Source organism: Phascolarctos cinereus, unplaced genomic scaffold (assembly GCF_003287225.1).
Source record: "Phascolarctos cinereus isolate Bilbo 61053 unplaced genomic scaffold, phaCin_HiC Scaffold_1;HRSCAF=81, whole genome shotgun sequence".
Lineage (NCBI taxonomy): Eukaryota > Metazoa > Chordata > Mammalia > Diprotodontia > Phascolarctidae > Phascolarctos > Phascolarctos cinereus.
This window is the reverse complement of record NW_027555514.1, coordinates 90,546,952-90,567,692: the sequence shown is the minus strand read 5'-3', so window position 1 is coordinate 90,567,692 and position 20,741 is coordinate 90,546,952. Positions and strand designations below refer to the sequence as shown.

The 20,741-nt window shown below is 41.7% G+C and overlaps 1 protein-coding gene and 1 long non-coding RNA gene across 5 annotated transcripts in view; one reads left to right on the top strand and one right to left on the bottom strand.

Annotated features, from left to right (window-relative positions):
- The window catches only part of PRKAG2 (protein kinase AMP-activated non-catalytic subunit gamma 2), a 461,370-nt gene that overhangs the window by 177,646 nt on the left and 262,983 nt on the right, over positions 1-20,741 (bottom strand). The gene's annotated exons all lie outside the window — the stretch shown is intronic.
- The window catches only part of LOC110223907 (uncharacterized), a 30,853-nt gene continuing 13,855 nt past the window's right edge, over positions 3,744-20,741 (top strand). The window contains exon 1 of the long non-coding RNA XR_002328826.2: positions 3,744-3,821. This is a non-coding gene — a long non-coding RNA (uncharacterized LOC110223907). The remainder of the gene's footprint in view (positions 3,822-20,741) is intronic.

Here is a 20,741-nt window from a genome sequence, read left to right as displayed (position 1 = left end):
TATCTAATCTATCATCTATCTGTATCTATCATCTATCTATCTGATCTATCTATCTATCTAACCACACTGCTTAGTTCTAAGAATTTGGGAAATGAATATGCTTATTCCCCACTTAGCATAAAACCCCCCCAAAACTCAACTCTTCTCAGGGTGGGTTAATACTACTACTTCATATATATATATATATATATCATCTTATTTGAGCTTCACAACAACCCAAATCAGATAGGCAGCATAAGTATTACCATCCCTGTTTTACAGATGAAGAAAGTGTGGCACAGAATGTCACAGTGTCACAATGTCTGAGCTCACACAGAGCCAAGACTTGAACCTGGATTTTTTATTTGTTTGCTTTTTTACTCTAAACATTAGAGTTACCTCCAGGATGGTTCCTTGAATCTACAGTGAGAATGTTATGAAGCTTTCATGTCCATTACAGCAAGAAATATCTTCCTTCACATTAAACAGCAAGCTGAGAAAAGTACCGGCCCCTCGAAATGACTGTCCTCAGAGGCACCACACTTCTTCTTCCTTGACATACCTAGGACCCTCATATTTCCTCCAACTCTGTTTTAATCAAAACCTGCTTTGAAGAAGGGATCTAATATCATCCATTTACATTCTAGTATGAACTGGTTTGTCAGCATGATACCTCAATCGGAGGTTTTTCCTTTTTGTGAGGGCCATCTCCAGTCATCCTGATCTATATCTTGCCACTGGACCTAGATGGCTCTGGAGGAGAAAGTGAGGCTGGTGACCTTGCACAGCCCTCCCTCACTTAAATCCAATTCACTTCCAAATCACGGTAGCATCTTCCTGATGTCACGGTCCTCTTCAAGAATGAAGGCCAAAAACAACCTGCAGTTTTGTACAATCTTAGAGCAGGATGATATTGATAGAGGGCTACAAATCTGAGGACATCCAAATCTCCAAAGAATCTAAATTGTAGGTGACCCAAGGGGCATGAAAAGGTATACAGTAGGTGAAAATATGTAGTATGTTACAAGTGATGATTTGTGTGTAAGAAGTGACATAAAATATCTCATCTTACAAATAATGTTTGGAGAAGGAGGTAGGCTGGTCATGTAGAAAGAACAAGGGATTACCTAGACATCCCAAGGGCTGCACTAGTAATCACATAGTGATTTTAAAAAAAGATTTAGAATAGAGGTTCTTAACCTTTCTGCATCATGATCCTCCTTTAGCAACTGGTGAAGACTATGGACCCTTCCTCAGAATATTTTTAAACGCACAAAATAAAATACATAAGATTATAAAAGAACCTAATTGTATTTAATTATCAAAATAATAACAGCTAGCATTTATATAGTGCTTTAAGGTTTTGCAAAGTGCTTTACATATGTTATGTCATTTGAACCTCACAACTGCCCTGGGAGGGGGATACTATTACTATCCTGATTTTACAGATAAGGAAACTGAGGCTAAGAAAGGTTAAGTGATTTGCCCAGAATCCCACAACTAGTAAGTGGCTGAGGCAGTATTTAACTCAGGTCTTCCTGACTCCAGGTACCCCTAGCTGCCTCCCCCAAGTCCACAGACCTCAGGTTAAGAACCATTAGAGTATAATCAGTCCATTCAATCCACAAGCACTCATTAAGCACCTAACATGTACCAGGCACTGAGCTGGGCACTGTGGATGAAATCACCCTCTGTTTACACTGAGAGCTTGGAAATGTTCCTTCTGGCTTGCTGCAAAGAGCTGGATTCTTTGCTGTGCAAAATGTAACCCCCATCCAAACCCTGGATACACCTGAGAGAAAGCCCTTAAGTTCCCCAAGACTCGTTGGCATGCAAGAGCCAGAAGCATCAATCAAGTCCTCCCACCGATGTTCCAAACCCCTCCGCACCCCCACTGAAGTGACGGAGATCATGCTTCCTGATACATGCTCCAGGCTTGCTTAAGGAGTGAATTCAGCTGGCTGTTGAGGGTTTGCTATGCCACGTTAGCTTGGACTTTTGTGTGTCAGGAAGCGTTTGCCCACAGAAGGGAGTAAGAAACACCAATGCTATGAGGTGAGGACTGAAATATCATTCGTGGGCCAAAATATCATTCAGGCGTCATGAACCAGGGCACATCTGTCCCCAGTTGCAAAGAAGCAATCCAAAGCACGGTGCCAGATGAAGGATGGTTCAGGAGACTTGTCTTTGTATTTCCTTTATAAGTGGGCTCTGTGTAACCCTCAACTTAATTTCATTTTGGGAGCAGTGTGTCGAATAGACCGGAGTAGGGAGGGATTTGAGGCAAGGAGATACATGAGGAGACTGTTGGAATAGTCTAGGATGAAAGACAATGACAGCCCTCATCGCTGTGACAGCTAAGTGAACAGAGAAAAGGGGTCAGCTGGGCAAGATGTTACTGGAGCCAGAAGTGGCAAGATTTGCCAATAGATTGAATATGTGGGAGTCAAGGATTCAAATTTTGCTGTTGCTAAGCTGTTTCTCAGTCACATTTGACTCTTCATGACTCATTTGGAGTTGTTGGGTTGTTTTTTTTTAGCAAAGATATTAGAGTGGTTTGCCATTTCCTTTTCCAGCTCAATTTTACAAATGAAGAACTGAGGCAAACAGGGTTAAGTGACTTACCCAGGGTCACACAGCTAGCTAAGTGTCTGAGGCTGGATCTGAACTCACAAAGAGTCTTCCTGACTTCAGGCCCTGCACTTTATCCACTGCGGCCCCAAGGATTCAAATACAGTGAATGAAACAATCCTGATTCAAGAGCTTGCATTTTAATAGGGATGATAAGTACATAAATAAGTATATATATATATAATACATATAAAGAGAATACATACTAATACAGAGTAATTAAGTACAAGGCAATTAGATTAGCAGCTGAGAGGATTGAGAAAGACCTCATGTAGAACATGGCACTTGAGCTGAGTCTGGAAGGGTGAACCGGGAGATTCTGGGAGGTCAAGGGAGGAATGCATTCCAGGCACAGAGTCAGGAGATGGAGAATGGTGAGTGGTTTACGAGGGACCAGAGCTAAGGGGAAAAATCTCAATAGCGAAGTGATGAAAGGTGTGCTGGTCTTGAGTTCTGCTTCCAGCTTCAGTCTCCAGGTTGCTTTATGACTTTATCTCAGTGCCTCAATTTTTTAATCTTTAAAATGAGGGGATGTTGGCCAAATGATATGTAAAGTCCCTTCTAGCCTGATGATTTTTAAATACAAGTATGCCTTTGACAATGCTAACATTCTTTCACTATCTGCTATCTGCTCCTGGACGGAACTCAAAGGTATCCTATAGAACAAAAACACAAAGAGCCCTGTTCTTAATGGCATCCATACAGAGCCAGGGGCATAGGTACTCTGTCAAGGAGAATAACATCATGGTAGCAAATCTCCAACTCACCCCCTCCCCCCGACATTGTGACCATATTAGAGCCTCTGTCCTTCCCAATTGACACCTCACAATGAAGTCCTCCATGGCTGAGAGCCCTGGACAGATGGACAGCTGTAGAAAGGAATTCAGCAACTCATGGGAGGGAGGGAGAGGTGTAGATAGAGTTCCCAGTCCTGCTGCTCAATACCACCTGCCCCAGTGGAAAGGCCAGGTCCCCAGATCTGACCTCTAGGGCTTTGATGGAGGTTGGTCCCTGGCCAGGTGTGTTTGTCTAATGCCAGGATACAGATTTGGCTGCAGCCAAGTCATGGGGTCTGCAGGCCTCGTAATTCTCCTGGACACAGCTCTCTGGCCCTTCTTACCTACTAAGTGTGCCACTTCCTAGTGCTGGGACAATGCTTCAGAGAGCCTGCAGTGATGACATCAGGAAGGCAGAGCTCTCTAGAAGTCAAGGTACATCTTTTATTACTATATTATTCTAGCCTTCAACCAGCCTCCCGATCTCTGCCCCATCCTACACACCTCTGCCAAGTTAATCCTCCTGAAACACTGGCCTTCATACATTTGGGAAAGCTTTCAATAATTCCCCACTGCCAATATGGTTCCATTCAGCTCAATCTGACAAACAACTTTTTAATTGAATATTTAGAGCACTATGCTAGATAGGCCCTGGGGCCTGGTGGACTGGGGCTGTGTCACAGTTGAATAACAGTCCCTGGTTTCTGCCTTTATTTAGCTTCTAGTCTTGTAACGAAATGAGTATTTCTTGACTAGGAATCAAACCCAGGTTGTGGTAGAGCCATTCGGACTAAAGTACAAACTTGTTTACTTGGTATTCAGGCTCCTCACAGTCTGACTCCAACTAAGCTTTCCAGGCGCCCTTTCCCTCTGTCTCTCTCTCTCCCTCCCCTCACCCTTCTGAAACGCCGACCACTGTGGCTTCACTAATCCCCAAATATGTGTTCCTTTTCCCGTAATAACTCATTTACAGGTTGCAAGTCTTTTTCCTCACAACATCTTCATTAATTACGTAGTGAAAGTATTATTATTCCCCCTTTCCAGAAACTCTGAAAGGCTGACTAGCCTATATTCACACAGCTCATAAGTATCTGTCTGAGGCAGGCTTCAAATGCTGGTTTCCTGACTTTAGTTCTAGCACCACCTTCCTTACATTTACTTCCTGCGTGACCTTTGGCAAATCATTTAATTTCCATGGATCAATTTCCTCATCTGAAAAATTAGAGGTTAGGCTGTAAGGCCTCTGACGTTCTTAATCTATGAGCCACAATAGTATATTGCCTCATGTGCCTTTTCTCCTCCACGCCTTTGCTCATGCCGTGCCCCTCGCTTGGAATGCTATCCCTCCTCTTCTCTCATCTTCCAGAAGAAGCCTGAATAACATCTCAACTGTAAAGGTTTCTTCAGCCACCTTAGCCTACAGAAAGTGATATCTCTATCTCTCATCAGTAATCTACAGCACTGTTTACAACACTTGGAGCTTTGTTGCTAATTATAATTTTATTTATATATGTCTTATTTCCCTGGTAAGATTACAAACCTCACTTCTTATATTGCCATTTTCCCCATAGCTCCAAGTCCAGTGCCTTGTACATGGATCTGTTGATACAACTTTTGATAAATTCATGGATGAGAGATTCATCATTAATTAAGGGGAAGCTTGTCAATATTTTGGGTCACTACTAAACTTCTGAGGTCACCCTGCAGAGAGTACCATCTTTGTCTTCTCTCCCAAAAAAATCCCTTGGTGCCAAAGGTAAAGACATGAAGTTGGCCTGAATGGACCCAGGATCTGGCCCAATATAACCAGTCGTGGGTTCTTATGTAAGCATCTCTAACTGCCTCCTTCTGAAATAGCTACCCAAGCACAAAACATCCTTTTAACAAATACTCACTGAGCACCGTGTGCCTAATGTTATGCTAAATGCTGAGGGTGGTATACATATTCACATACACATATAACACATGTACATATATAACATGTATGTATGTATACACATAAATGTATGTATTATAAGAAATAGCCCTTGCCTTAAGGAGTACATAAATCTCTTGGGAGAGACAAGCTGTGGACTAAGGCTTAGAATCAGGAAACCTACATTTTGACTCCTGGTTCTAATTCTCATTAGCTTTGTGATGGTCATTTCTCAGTCTCCCGTTCTCCATCTATCTGCTCCATCTGACACTACTGACCAGTTGTTCTTCTTCTCTCTGGGTTTTTGGGACTCTGGTCTTTCTTGGTTTTCCTCCTACCTATCTGACCACTCCTCAGTGCCTTCTGCTGGCTCATTATCCACAGCATGCCCCCTGAATGTGGGTGTTTGCCAAGGTTCTGTCTTCAGTCCTCTTCTCTTTCTATACTTTTGTATTGGTAACCTCATCAGCTCCCATGATTTTAACTATTATCTCTATGCAGATGACTCACAGATCTTTCTATCCTGCCCCAGTAACACCCTTGAGCTTCAGACCCACAATTTTTGTTGCTCTTCAGTCATTTCTCAATTGCGTTCGACTCTTCTGACCACCACTGGGGTTTTCTTGGCAAAGATACTAGAGTGGTTTGCCATTTCCTTCTCCAGATAATTTTACACATGAGGCAACTGAGGCAAATAGTGAAGTGACTTGCCCAGGGTCACCCAGCCAGTAAGTGTCTGAGATCACATTTGAACTCAGGTCTTCCTGACTCCAGGCCTGGCGCTCTAGACACTACCGCCACCTAGTTTCCCATTTAGGGCCACATTACCAATTGCCTCTTGGACGTTGCCTGGCCCTGGATGTGCCGAAGCTAAATTCTTTCTAGAATTTAGAATTTTTAGATTTTGGAATTTAAAATCTTTTTAGAATTTAGCCAAAGCTAAATTCTTTTTTCTTTCCTGCAATGGTTTAGCTGATCTGCCTTTACCCCTACTTATAACAAAGACATGACAAAAATGACTGGTTGTTTTGGTGTTATATAAACAGGGCTTTGCAGCATCTGCCTTTCCTCTACGGGTTGATCTCGTCAAATACCATCTTAATAATAAAATATTTGCCAAAATGGGGGAGGAGGGTTCAGAGAATTATGTAAGTAAATACAAATGACAAATCTCTTCCTCCTTGAGTATTTAGCTACTTTGTTCCGTCATTAGTTTATCCTCTCTTCCCATGTGAATTTGCCAGAGCAGCACTCTGCCCTCAGGTCCACAGCCCTCTAGAGTACAGCCCGAATCAGATGTAAATGGAAAATGTTTAACAAAACCAATAAAGATATGCTAAAACATAGATAATGTTACCTTTTAAAAGTCAATGGGCAGCCCTCAGGGATCCTCATGCATGGACTAGTGGCTCCAGTACTTACGCTGGACACCACTGAAGGGTGGTGACTTTGTCTTGTGGAAGAGAGTGAGAGAGAGAGAGAGAGAGAGAGAGAGAGAGAGAGAGAGAGAGACAGAGAGAGAGAGAGAGAGAGAGAGTGTGTGTGTGTATGTGTGTCTAATCATTTTCTCTGCCTCCTGACTTCCTTCAAGTCTCAGCTGTGATCCCACCTTCTTCAAGAAGCCCCCTCTGATCCCTCTTAATGCTAATGTCTCCCCTCTATTAATTATCTCCAACTAATCCTGAATTTAGCTTGTTTATACTTAGTTATTGGCATATTGTCTCCCCCATTAGACTAGGCACAGGGGTGGGGAACGGCCACTCTTGACCTAGAGGGCCACTTGTGGCCTCGAGGCTGAAGGTCCTCCACCCCTGAACTAAGAACTCCTTGACAGCAGATACTTTTTGCCTTTCTTAGCCTTTTTTGGGTTGGTTTTTGTTTCTTCCTTGTGCTTAGCATGGGGCAGCTAGGTAATGTAGGAGATAGGATGCAGGGCTTGGAGGCAGGAAGACTCACTTTCCTGAGTTCAAATCTGGCCTCAGACACTTACTAGCAGTTTGACCCTGGGCAAATCACTTGACCCTGTTTGCCTCAGTTTCCTCATATGCAAAATGGGCTGGAGAAGAAAATGGCAAACCACTCTAATATCCTTACCAAGAAAACCCCAAATGGGGTCAGGAAGAATTGGACACTGCTGAAAATGACTCAATGAAGTGCTTAGCATTCCTGGCAGTTAGTAAGTGTTTAATAAATGCTAGCTGACTGACTGACTGACTGACTGTCTTTGGTATTAGGTGGCTTAAGGGCTTTCTCTGATTGTTTCTATCAAAGTTTCAGGTTCTAAGCTGCTCTTGCCTAGATGGAACTCATGGTGTGGGAAAAAAATGACTTAGAGATAAAGGTGAGATTTCTGCTTTATGACAAGGGGTGTGGTTAGTGGGATGTTCAGGGCCTTTAATCCAAACTGTCTGAAAAAGGATCATAAATTGGGAGTCAGAAAGGACTTTTGAGGTCTAGCCCTTCATTTTATGAATGAGGAAACTGAAGATGAGAAGTTAAGTGACTTCCCCATGGCCATAAAAATGGTAACTGGCAGAGCCAACATTCATGCCCAGGTACAGGGCTCTCTTCCCTGCACCAACCACATTGACCCTGGTCCAACTTTCAAGGCTCCCAGAAAACTGGGGCCTGCCACAACACCGATGATTTCACTCATGTGAATGGGGCCTCTGACACTGTCTTTGCTGAGAGTGGGTGAGGCAATGTCTAGCTGTTGTGAACTGTAATAAGAAAGGGATCAATTCTTGCCAGAAATAGAAATATAAACACTGTTGTCCCATACACTTTTATTTTGTACAGAGCAGGCCTACAGGAATATCTGGGGACCTTACACTAGCCACTGTTGATCCCTAGGCCCTACTTTACAAACCATTGCACTAAAGTAGGGGTTGTCCCTATAATACTAATTAAATGTTTATTGACTTTATTGACTGTGACTCATATTCTTAAAAGAATGAAGGCTTTATGAATGCAGAGATTCTGAAACTCCCCTACAGTGTTTGGACATAGTAAAATCTTAAATGGTTGATAAATGAATATTTTCTCAAGCTATTTCACACTATTTTATCGTAGAGGTATTCCAGGGGCAGCTAGGTAGTGCGATATATAGAGCACCAGACCTAGAGTCAGGAAGACTCATCTTCCTGGGTTCAAATCAAGCCTCAGACACTTCCTAGCTGTGTGACCCTATAGGCAAGTCACGTCACCTTGTTTGCCTCCATTTCTTCATCTGTAAAAAATGATCTGGAAAAGGAAATGGCATTCTAGCATCTTTGCCAAGAAAACCCCAAATGCTATAATGAAGAGTCAGACACAACTGAAAAATGACTAAATAACAAAAATTCCAGGCACCAAGATTTAGGACAAGTTAGCAGAAAAAGCATGCTGTATAACTATTATCAACACTGAACCTTCCTGAGCCTTTTTTTTTTAAATCTGGAAAATAGAAATAATAAAAATACTTGTACAACCTAACTTATAGAGTTATTATGAGGAAAATGCTTTGTAAACCATAAAGTGATATATAAATGTGATATTATGATTCACAACGACCTTCTTCATTCCCCTCAATGTGACAACACTTGAGTCAGAACCTTGTCACCCTTCACTACAGTACACAGCTGTTTTGGAAGACTTGCTTTTAAGGAGCATGACTCAAAAATAAAAACAAGCTGGAGAAGACAAAAATAAATATAAGAGACTACGGGAAATATTTTCAGCAATTATAACATAAAAATTTATCTTTGAAAATTTAACAGGAACTTATATAAATATTTAAGAGTAACACCCATACCAGTTGGATAAATGGTCAAAGGGTATGAATTTGCAGAAAAGGATTTAGATATAACAAACACTTTAAAAGAGTTTGAAATTCACTAATAATCCAAGAAATGCAAATTAAAGTGACTTTGTACCACTTTATACTCATTGAATTGGCACCAAAAAAAAATTAGAAGCAACAAAAACTCAGTGCTTACAGAGTTGTGGGGGAAAAAAACAGGTGAACTCATATATTACTGGTGGAATTACAAACTGGAGGAGTCTTTTGGGGATGAAATTTGGCACTACACATTTAGAGTTACCAAAAAAAAAATACTCATGACCTTTGACCCGTTATTAGAATTATACCTTAAGAGGATTATAAAAAATAAAATAATTAACTACCATCAATGAACTTCAAAGATGTTCAGTGCAGCATAATATTTGTAATTGCAAAGAAACAGAAATAAACTGATTGTCCAGTAGCTGGGGAAGGGCTGGGAATCCCTTGTGGCTGGAATGCTCTTCAACTTCACCTATAACTCCCAGAGTCCCCGGCTTAATGCCACATTCTGCAGAAGGCCTTGTATCTGCTCTGTGTTTATCTTGCATATAGCTATTTGTTCATATTTCATTCTATCTTTTAAAAGGTAGGCCCCTTGAGGGCTGGGACTGGTTTTTTTTTCCTCTGTATCCTCAGTACTTAGTAACAGTAATGCAAAAAAAAAAAAAGACAGCTATAGAAACTTTTTTTTAATGTACACAAGAGAAAAGAAGGAAGTTTAGAAAGAAGTAAACACACAAGGCAATTTTGAAGAAAGGCATAGAATTTATTATATACTTTTTTAAAAAATCAAGCAATATGAAAGAGAGGTTTATGGTTTCATACAAAATCCTCTTCTTTATATTCTGCTGAATGTAATGTAATGTTCTTTCAGGGAGTGTTTAACTTCAGAATAAAAAAAAATCAAAATAAAATAAATTTATGTAGATGAAAAAGTAGGCATAATGGCTGGTAGGTATTTGTGTCTCTTCTGTCACCTTTTATTGGTAATAATGAAGCCCACATTTAAGAAAAAAAGAAAAAGAAACTCTATACACAAATAAAGAAATGCATAGTCAAACAAGAAAATGTAAAGACCAAAAGAATAATTAATAAGATGTTATGTGCACTGAGTTAATGTTTTAATTAATTTTAAAAATTAATTTAAAAATGAAAACATTTGTGTTATTCAAATTTAAAACCTAATCAATTAATTAAAGTAAACTAAATTTTAATGACAAAATTAAAAAAAAACCAAGTTTAGACAGTCAGAGAGTCTTGTGTGGATGGGAATTTTTATTCCTGCAGTATTTGTGATCAACATATCCAGGATGCTTCCAGTACACTGAACTTGGTAAGCGGAATCGAGAAGTTTGAGAGCAAAGCACAAGAATGCACAAGAGGGGTCAGAAAAAAATGAGGAAGACATAATCAAATGAGGATATTCATTAATCACGTGCCAAGAGAAAAGGGAATATGTCTCCAGTCCCTCAGGGAATGGCCTACCTGTAAACAGGCACATCCCACCTCTGTCTCCTTGATGAACTGCATTTCCTCTTTTCTGAAAAAAGTTTCACAATGTACCAAGTTTTTTCGGAGTAAGTGGGACCCAAAGGTGACCTCCGACCTTCAAGGTTCTGGTATTTTAGCAAAACTCTAGAACCAAAGACCTATGTTTTAGGTAAATAGAGCAAATTACCATCTACCACAATGAGTGTTTTTCTTTGTTTTGAGTCAGGCAGCCTGCTGTATAAACAGGTTGGGATTAAAATGGCAATTATATTCCCAGCTGTCTATCATGGGAATTATGTTACCCCCAAGTTACTCATATATCCCAGACCATGGTTATCTTTTATCAAGTAGAGGGGTGAGATGTGTAAAGTCTTATCTCTTTATGTAAGAGTACAGGCACTCTGTCTCCGTGATAAATTGTGTGTTTACAGATCTGAATATCATAATAAACTCCCTATTTAGCAGAAATATCTCCTCAAGCATAACTTCCCAGAGAGGCTTCATTGTGGGAAATAAAATAGCATATAAGTAGTTCATGGGAACATAGTGTACGAAGATGGTGTGAACTGCCTACTGGACACTTCAAACTGGATGTTCCACAGACATCTCACACTCAACATGTTCTGAAAAAGAGCTCATTATCTTCCTTCAGACACTCACTGCTCATCCCAAATACTCTATTCTTCTCAAGGGCATTGCCATCCTTCCAATCACCAAGTTGCGTACACTGGTATCATCCTTAACTCCTCATTCTCATGCATCCCACATATCTAATCAGTTGCCAAATCTAGCAGGTCCTATCTCTACAACATCTCTTGTATAAATTCTCTTCTTTCTGTCCATACTACCCTCATTGAGGCTCTCATCACCTCATCCTTGTACTATTGCAATAGATGGCTGGTTGGCTGTCCTGCCTCCAGTCTCTCCTCGCTCCAATCCATTCTTCACACTGCTGCCAAAGTCACTGTCCTAAGCAGAGGTCTGACCATGTCACTCTTCCTACTTAATTAGCTCTAGCAGCTCCCTATTCTAGGATCAACTATAAAATGTATCTGGTATTTAAAGATCTTCCCAAAATGGCCCCTTCTTACCTTCCCAGCCTTATACATTACTCCTCTCATTCTACCATATCTTGGTTTCCATGATGACTCTCTAAGGAGTTGACTGATTTTACATTTCTTGTAATAATTTATACAAACACATACATATACATACGCATATACACATACATACATACACATACCACTTTTAAGGTTTACAAAACACTTTCCTTACAACAATCCTGTTTGGTTTGAATTAAGTATGATTTTTTTTCAAGTTTAAATATTATACCAGTTGTACAGGTGAGGAAACAGGCAAAGTGACTTGTCCATGGTTATGAGCTAGCATGTACAGGAGATGGGATTCCTAATTTCAAGACCAGTGGTCTATGACACCATTACTATGACACAAAGTGACTTATATTGTAGGTATTTATGTGCCATTCTAATCTCCCTTACCAGGTGGTTTAGGCTCCCAGAAGGCAGGGCCCACATTCCGTACAGTTGCATCTCATTTGGCACCTAACACAATGCCATGTGGTAAATGCTCAATAAATGTTGGTTGGATGTTGAATAAAGTGATCAAGATTTTCTTTAAGTTGTACTTGTGATTCATTCTGCCGTCTTGAAAGAAAACAGCAGCCACTTACTTGATTATATATGCTAACTGGTCATAACCAATGAGATATTAATGGAGTTCAACATAATTTTGTACATTAGTAGAAGTTACAAAGATAGGAGTGCTGTAAATAAGGGCTGTAGTTCACAGAACCAATATAGGTGTATGTGTAATGCATGCATATAAAAAGCAATAATCGTTTTTGAGATTCAGTGGCTGGAAAAATGCAAACTTGGAAAATGGAATCTGGTTACTGTAGCTTCTTCTAAGGAAAATATTCTAAGGAATGCTGGATGAGCATTCCGTCCTTCTAGACTTACTTCTACTAAGGATACACCAAGACGCTCTAGTGTACCAAGCCCAGGGGAAGTCACTGAACCAAAGATGGGGTCAATGACAGAAACTAACAAGTTTATTTGGCAGGGTGGCCCAGCTGAATGCAACCATTCAGTCACTTTATTCTGAGACTTTCCTTTGTTCTGGGACATTACACTCATGAGCACTGAGTAATATGCCTTTCTCCCCAAGGAAAGACAGCAAAATATCATGATTGTCTGTTTAATTAAACCACTAACTCCATTCTCTGTCTAGGGACAATGAGTGGTTTTTTGTATTGGGGGTAAGAAGGAGAAGATGGAATAGGGAAGAGATTTTTAAGACCTATGAAACTGAACTTATTAAGTGAATTTTTATGTTCTTATCCACCAAGGGCAGCTAGGTGGTACAGTGGATAGAGGCCAGGCCTGGAGTCAGAACAAATAATGCAGTTCAAATATGCACTTAGGTACTTGCTAGCTGTGTGACCCTGGACAAGTCACTTAACCCTGTTTGCCTCAATTTCTCATCTCTAAAATGGGCTGGAGAAGGAAATGGCAAACCACTCCAGTATCTATGCCAAAACCCCAAATAGGGTCAACAAAGAAATGGATACAACTGAATAACAACAACAACAATCCCTAACACAGTCCCATATAATTGTTTTGCTTAAGTTTATCACCTGAGTAATTGAATTTTTGGGGGACTGAAGATTTACAGTTAAAACTGAATGATACATTGCTTTTTATGACACTTTTCTTTTACCTCCAAATCACATGCATATGTATTAATGAGGCATACTCCTACCCATTTATCCTTATTTCAAACTACTTTCCAATGAAAACATCTATATTTCTATGAGCCAATATCCTTACTGACTTACAAACACACCATACCGTTCCACTTCTGCACCTCCCATTATATGTGTGTTTTGTTATCATCCTGCAGTAATGTCCTATTCTCCCCTCTGTCCATCTAAATCCTAATTCAAGCCTCACCTCCTCCAGGAAGCCTTCCCTAATTAAGTGGAGTAAGAGTATCTGGGTTTGAATCCCACCTGGGACACTTAGTAACCTGTGTGACCATGGGCACTCTTTCCACCTCTTAAGCTTCAATTTCCACATCTGTAAAATGAGGGGGTTGCAAGAGATGACCTTTAAGGACCCTTCAAGCTCTAGTTCTACAAGCCTATTATAGCCCTCACCGGTCCCTTCCTCTGATAGCCAGTTACCATCTGGACTACACAATTTAGCATGCAATACTGCCTTCTACTGTTTAGAGTTAACATGTCAACAACTTTAAGTTTTATAGCCTTAGGACTTTTGTACAGCTCTTCATTAAGTACAAATCCCTCTAACAAAGAGTTAAACACCCAGTAAGCACTAAAAACATCTTCCCTGGTTGTTGGATTTGCTGATTCCTTTATCTGTCCTTATAACCTTCCTTATAAAAAGGTAGGAGCCAGATAGTGGAAAGATAACAATCAAGTCTTGCTAGGTATGTGACTCAGGGCAAGTCACTTCAACTTTTTTCAGCCTCAGTTTCCTCATCTGTAAAATGAGGGGGTTGGTCTCTATGGCCTCTAAGCACTTCCTTCCAATGCTATGACCAATGCTATAACAGTGGCGTATGAAGCCCAAGGGCAGGGGACCCTCTAAAGTCTGTCTTCAGCACTATCAGCTTCCCTTCTTTTCCACCCCTTTCTTTCACCCCTCCCTACACGTTCTCAGTGTCCTGAACTTTCTCACTTTCCCCCTTTCAAAACTTCTCTCAGGACCTCAGAACACTGAATTTGGAGTCAGTAGACATGGAGAAAATTTTTAATTCATTAATTAAAACTCAACTTAATCCTAACTCTGCTACCTATGTCTACCACCCGTGGGCAAGTCACTGTACCTCCTTGGCCTCAATTTCTTCATCTGTAAAATGAGGGAGTTGAACCAGATGATCTCTGAAAGCTTTTCTGGCTAGGAATCCTATAATCCTATGATCTTAGTATGGAAACAAGTCCCTGGGCCCTCTCTCATGGACACTAGCATATCAAGCCTGCACAGAATATAGGTTTGTACCCAATTAAAGGGATTTTAGGTAGCAGGGGGAGATCTGGTGTGGAGATCTTGGATACCTAAAATCACACTACACTGGTGATCTTTGGCTAAGTCAGTTCTGTCATTGGGATTGATTTTCTATATTATTTATTCCACCGAAGCAGCAGTAGGGCCATGGGGAGAACATCCAACCAAAACATGAGCTCTGGTGCTCTCCAAAGGGGCTTGTAATGGCAAGGGAACGTGAGAATATGCTGTGCGGCCTTCCTGCCATCAGCCAACAGGTCAACACCGAATTCAGTTTACACCAGCCGTTGCTTATTATGGATGTGCTGCTGACACTCATGGAAACTGATTAGATAGGGACAAGCCGAAGAAGTTTTGATTAAATGGCACTCTTTACTTTTCTCATTAAAAAAATCTCCTTCTTTCAAATGGCTCCCCTATCTGACCTACTCCCCCACTTAGCTCAACCTTTCCTGCTCCTAAATGGTTACAAGAAGACCATTCTTGTCCTCAGACTCCTTCATTCCTCTCCTTCAGTGATAGTGAGCTATTCATAGCATCCCTTTTCCCCCCTGCCCTGCCCGCTTTCCTCCTTCCACTGTAGAGCCCTTCCTAATCCACCCTGGCAGGGCCAGGAATGTGATTGTCCATAAATAAGTCAGGGAACCCAGTCTGACCTGCTGTTTGTAAATACTCCAATGGGTAGATACCCCACCGTTTTTCTGAGAGGCAAGAGAAAAAGGACAAATTCTGTGGGGAGAAGGCAACTAAGAGTCTGATGTGGCATGGAGATGAAGAGTACAAACTATGGAATCCTAGGAGAATGGAAAAATCAATGCAAACTTTGGAAGTATTTCCTGGAGGCAGGCAAATCTGTGAAGCAGATTCTATTTTTGTTTTATGTTTGTTTTTGGTTTTTTTCTGGATGGGGGGGCTTTTATTTTTCTTTTTGTATAGTACTTCTCTTCTATCTGTGATGCTCCCCTCTTCTCTCTAGGAGCCCAGTAACCTCATATTTCTGTCAAGACATTAAGAGACATCCTGTTTTCCAGGGCTAAGGCCTAGCAAGTAAGTTGTGCCCTGAGTTTGGCATAACAACAATCCTTTGCACTCACCCTCTGGATGATCTCACCCTCTGACAAAATCACATAATTATTGTATTGCTTTGACCAGCACCAGATGTTGTCTGAGCTCCTGCAAGTTCCGGTCATAAAGCCTTGCTAGGAATCAAACTTGCCTCAATGTTGCTGTTACTGCTCATTGTCGGGACTGTAGCGTTAGCCGTTGGTGTAAGTACTGACTTCCCACCGGGTCCCCCCATTGATTGGGGTGGGGCCCCAGCATATGTGTCTAGATCCCCCTCCTTGTTTGCAAGCTGTTTCCCTCACTTTGAAATTAAACTTCTGTTTCATTCCTGACTTTTCTGTCTCTGGCCTGCTGTTTGGCTCTGGCCCTCCACATGTTAGAGGCTGGTTCGGTCCAGTTGACCCTTCCCATCCTGGCTGTCTAGGGCCTCCCAAACTTCAGTGCCCCAAAAAGCTGTGTCTTCCTCAAGCAGCTCTGGATTCCAGACCACTACTCTACTAGCCTCCAAACTCCAATTTATTTGTCTCACAGCCATTTCCAAAGAACTTCAATGCATAACAGATGGGTGGGTGCCCATTCTGTCTAAATGTAAGTTAAGGTGGTGGGTCCTTGGGGTCCTCTAGCTCCTGGCCTATCCTTGAGCTTGATAACTTCCCTCATCATGACAAATGGCTAGAGAGATGCCCTGTGACATCAAAGAAGGGAATAGAGAAGCAGCCCTTGGTGGACAGGGCCAGCGTATTTGATGGACATAGCTGTATTCCCAAAGAGGATAGATGAGCCAACAGTAAATCAATTAAATTCCTGTAGATTTCACAATCTGTCTCTTACCTATTTCCAAACCTAAATCTTACCACTCTGCTTTAGCCTACCACTTATACTTCTGTCTCTTGAGCCTTTGCCTCCTTCTCTTCCTTCTATTCAAATTTTCTCACCCTTCAAGGACCTTCCTCCATGAAGCCTCCTTTATTACTACATTTCTAGAGAGATGATTCAGTAGCTCAATTCCTCATCTTCTTTAAATCTCATGACCTCTTCCTTCAATCCACCTTAACTACATATAGGGATGGTCACACAGCAGATTTCACCATTACCACAAGTGTTCTAGTTTACTAACTAGAACTTTTGACACTTCCTTATCTGATCATAACTTCCTATTATTTCACCTCTCCCTATGCCTCACCCTTTCTAAACCTTTTGTTTGCACTCCTCGAGACTTTCTCAGGCCATCATTTCAGTTGGGACTTTACTTTCCTTCCTCTCCAATTTCAACCTATGCTGTCATCTGCTCTCAAATTTCTTACCCCTTTGTTCTAAAGCCACTCACCTGTTGCTGAACCTTTAACATTGGATTATTTCTCACAAACCACCCCGTCTTGAATGGGGCTGGAGGAAGACTCATTACCTCACTGACTAGGTACCTTACAAATTCACATTATCCACCCTCAACTAGGCCCTCACTGCCATTATCAGTCCTTTTATTCCTAATTTATTCCCTAGTTCACAAACCCACCCCAAGTTATTACAAACCTTCTCTTCCTTTCTCAAGCCTCTTACACCTCTCCTCTTTCTGCTGATGACCTTGATTTACTTTACTGAGAAAACTGAGTCCATTTTTAGCTCCCTCTTCTCCCTTTCAAAAACTCTGTGGCATCATCTTTTACTCTCTACTTCTTTTCCATGGTCTCTGAAGAAGAGGCGATCATTCTCCTTGCCAACGTCAACACATCCACACGTGCGCCCGATTCTATCTTCTCTGTCTTCTCTGACAGATTCATCTCGTCATTCTCTTCTGTCTCCAACCTCTCCCTATCCAATGGTTCCTACTCCGTCGCCTTCTAACATGCCCATGTTTCCCTATCTTTAGAAAAATTTCCCCTAGATCTATCATCTCCTTAAGACATTATTTCTCCTCCTTTTCAAACACCTTGAAAAAGCTGTCCATGCTCACGGTCTCCACTTCTCTCTTCTCACTCACTTCTCAGCCTCTGCATTCTGGTTTACAACCTCTTCACTCAGCTGAAACTGCTCTATCCAAAGTGACCAGTGCTTTCGCCATTACCGAACCTGAGGCTCTTTTCTCAGCCCCTCTCTGCCTCTCTGCTCCATTTGACACGGCTGACCATTCTTTCCTCTTCCGTACAATCTCTCCTCTGACTTGTTTGTGACACTCGCTCCTGCTGGGTCTCCTTCTGACTAAGTACCTGTGTCAGTCGCCTTTGCTGGGTCCTCATCCACGCTGCCACACGGGCGCTCCCTAAGTTTCTGGCCTAGGCCCTCTACTCCCTACACTTTCTTGTTGGTAACTTCATCGGCTCTCACGGATTTAATTGTCATCTCTATGCAGATAACCCAGATTTGTATTTAGCCTCAGTCTCTCCCATAAGCTTCAATCCCTCATCACCAATTACCTACTGGACATTTCAAACTGGATATCCTAGAAACATCTCAAACACTAAATGCCCCCAAATTAAACTCATTACCTTCACACTCTCTCTTCTTCCAAACTCCCTATTTCTATCAAAGGTGCCACCATCCTCCCATCTCTTAGGTTCATGACCTCAACAGTATTCTTAACTCTCTATTGTCCCTCACCTCACGTAGCCAGTCATTGCCATAGCATACAATTTCTACTTTCACGACATCTCTCGCACCCAACCCTTTCTCTCCACTCATACACCTACCACCTTAGCTCAGGCTTTTTATCACCTTTCACTGAGATTATTACAACAGTCTCCTAATTGGTCTTCCTTTCTCAAGGGCTCTCCTCATTATAACCCATCCATCCATCCAATACTGCCAAAGTCATTTTCTTTAATTGCTAATAGGACCATGTGACTTTCCTACACAATCGGCTTCCTATTGCCTCTAGGATCAAAGCTTTTTTTTTTTTTTTGTGAGGCAATTAGGATTAAATGACTTGCCCAGAGTGATAACACTAGTGAGTGTTATGTGTCTGAGGCCGTATTTGAACTCAGGTCCTCCTGACTACAGGGCTGGTGCTGTATCCACTGTGTCACCTAGCTGCCTCCTCCCCAACCCCATTTAGCTTTTAAAATCCTTCACAACCTATCCTTCCAGTACCACTGAACATCACTTTCCCTCTCACACTCTGCAATCCAAACAAACTGGTGATTTCTTCCCCCCCCCATACATGACACCCCATCTCCCATTATATTGTGAGCTCCTTGAGGACATGGACTGTTTTTGCCTTTCTTTGCATCTCAACTCCTTAGCACAGCACCTAGATTATGTTGTTCAGTCATTTTTTCAGTCATGTCTGACTCTTTGTGACCCCATCTGGGGTTTTCTTGGCGAAGATACTGGAGTGGTTTGCCATTTCCTTCTCCAGCTCATTTTACACATGAGAGAATTGAGGCAAACGGAGTTAAGTGACTTGCCTAGGGTCACCCAGATAGTGCCTGAAGTTGTATTTGAACTCAGGAAGATGAGTCTTCCTGACTCCAGTCCCAGCATTCTATCCATTTCGACACCTAGCATATAGTAGGCACTTAACAGATGCTTGTTGTCTTGACTGACTAAACTTTTGCAGTGACTGCACCCCAATCACGGAAGATACTTCTTCCTTATCTCTGTCCTATGAAGTCTCTTTCCCTTTCAAATGAAGTTCAAGAATGGACGCTGGAGAACAATTTACACAATTTACAACACCACGCTGTGAAGATAAACTTTGGGAGACTGAAGAACTCTATCAATGCACAGATTAATCATGATTCCAGAGGACTGATAATGATGCATGTTACCCACACCCTGACAGAGAGGTGATAGATGGATGGACTCACTGTGTAGAATGAGGCATGGATTTTTGGACATGGCCAATGCAGCCGTTTTGACTATGCACACTTTTCAAGCTCTAAGTCAGGCATCATTTTCTGCATAAAGCCTATCCTAATTCCTCCAGTGGTCAGCACTTTCCCTCCCACACTACTTCCTATTTCACTGCTTTGTATGTATGTGCATTTACTCACTTTATATTCATGCTGCTTATATTATACATGGCCTTGTCATATCCCCCATTAGAAGGTGAGGTCCTTGAAAACAGTTTTATTCTTTGCATTTTTATCTCCAGCTCCTGGAACATTGCCTGGCACCTAGAAGGCACTTAAGAAATACTTACTGATTGATCGATTGATTGATGGTGATCTAGGATTGCTATTTAAACCAATCTCCCCCCACACACACACACACTATACCGTAAGTGACAGCAAGATGGGCAGAAGATCACGAGAGGCATTTCGCTGAGACAGTTAAGGAGGAGGGACATCATTGCTGCTAGCAGGATTATGCAGGCAGTAATTATGCCACCAGGACCGGCGTGTGGGAAAAGCATTTAGCAGGGGAGTATAAGGAGAAGGAAGGACAGTGACTGTCGCTGGTAGATAATTAGACTGGTCACAACCCTGCTGCTTTAGAATATATTTGGCTATCAGCAGAGACAGAATCAGACCCACGTAAGCTTCTAGGGCCTTCTAGGGTGCAGCGACATTCACTGTCTGGGTCTCCAAGAGAATTTCCCTTATATGGGAATAGCTCTCTGTCTGTGATTCCCTCCCTCTGATGTCTAGTGTGCTGGAGCTACATCTGTTACCCCCTCAGTGAGGAGGGACAGGGGGAGTTAGGGGGCAGGTTTTATGGGCAGGATCTGTGACGTTGAGGCAATTCAGATATAACCCCAGGCTGCATGTCTGCATCTTGTTGCCACTATAATTGCATGAGGTCCTTCCTCATGCCCCACCTTTTCCCCAGCCCTCCCAGGAATGTGGTGAGCCCCATATAAAGCTGCAGGCTCTAGTGTACCTTGCACAAAATAAACCTGAGCTCATAAAAAGACATCCCATGCAGTCACACTGGTTTTTTTTAGACACAACTCCCTTTTATTCTTCATCAGGATTCGAAGCTGAATTATCAGAGAGCTTCCTGTCCCTCTTGAACAAATCTTCCATTTAGAAATCTCTCTGGCCATTCGGTCTTGCCTAGCTTTCTTTCCTCTG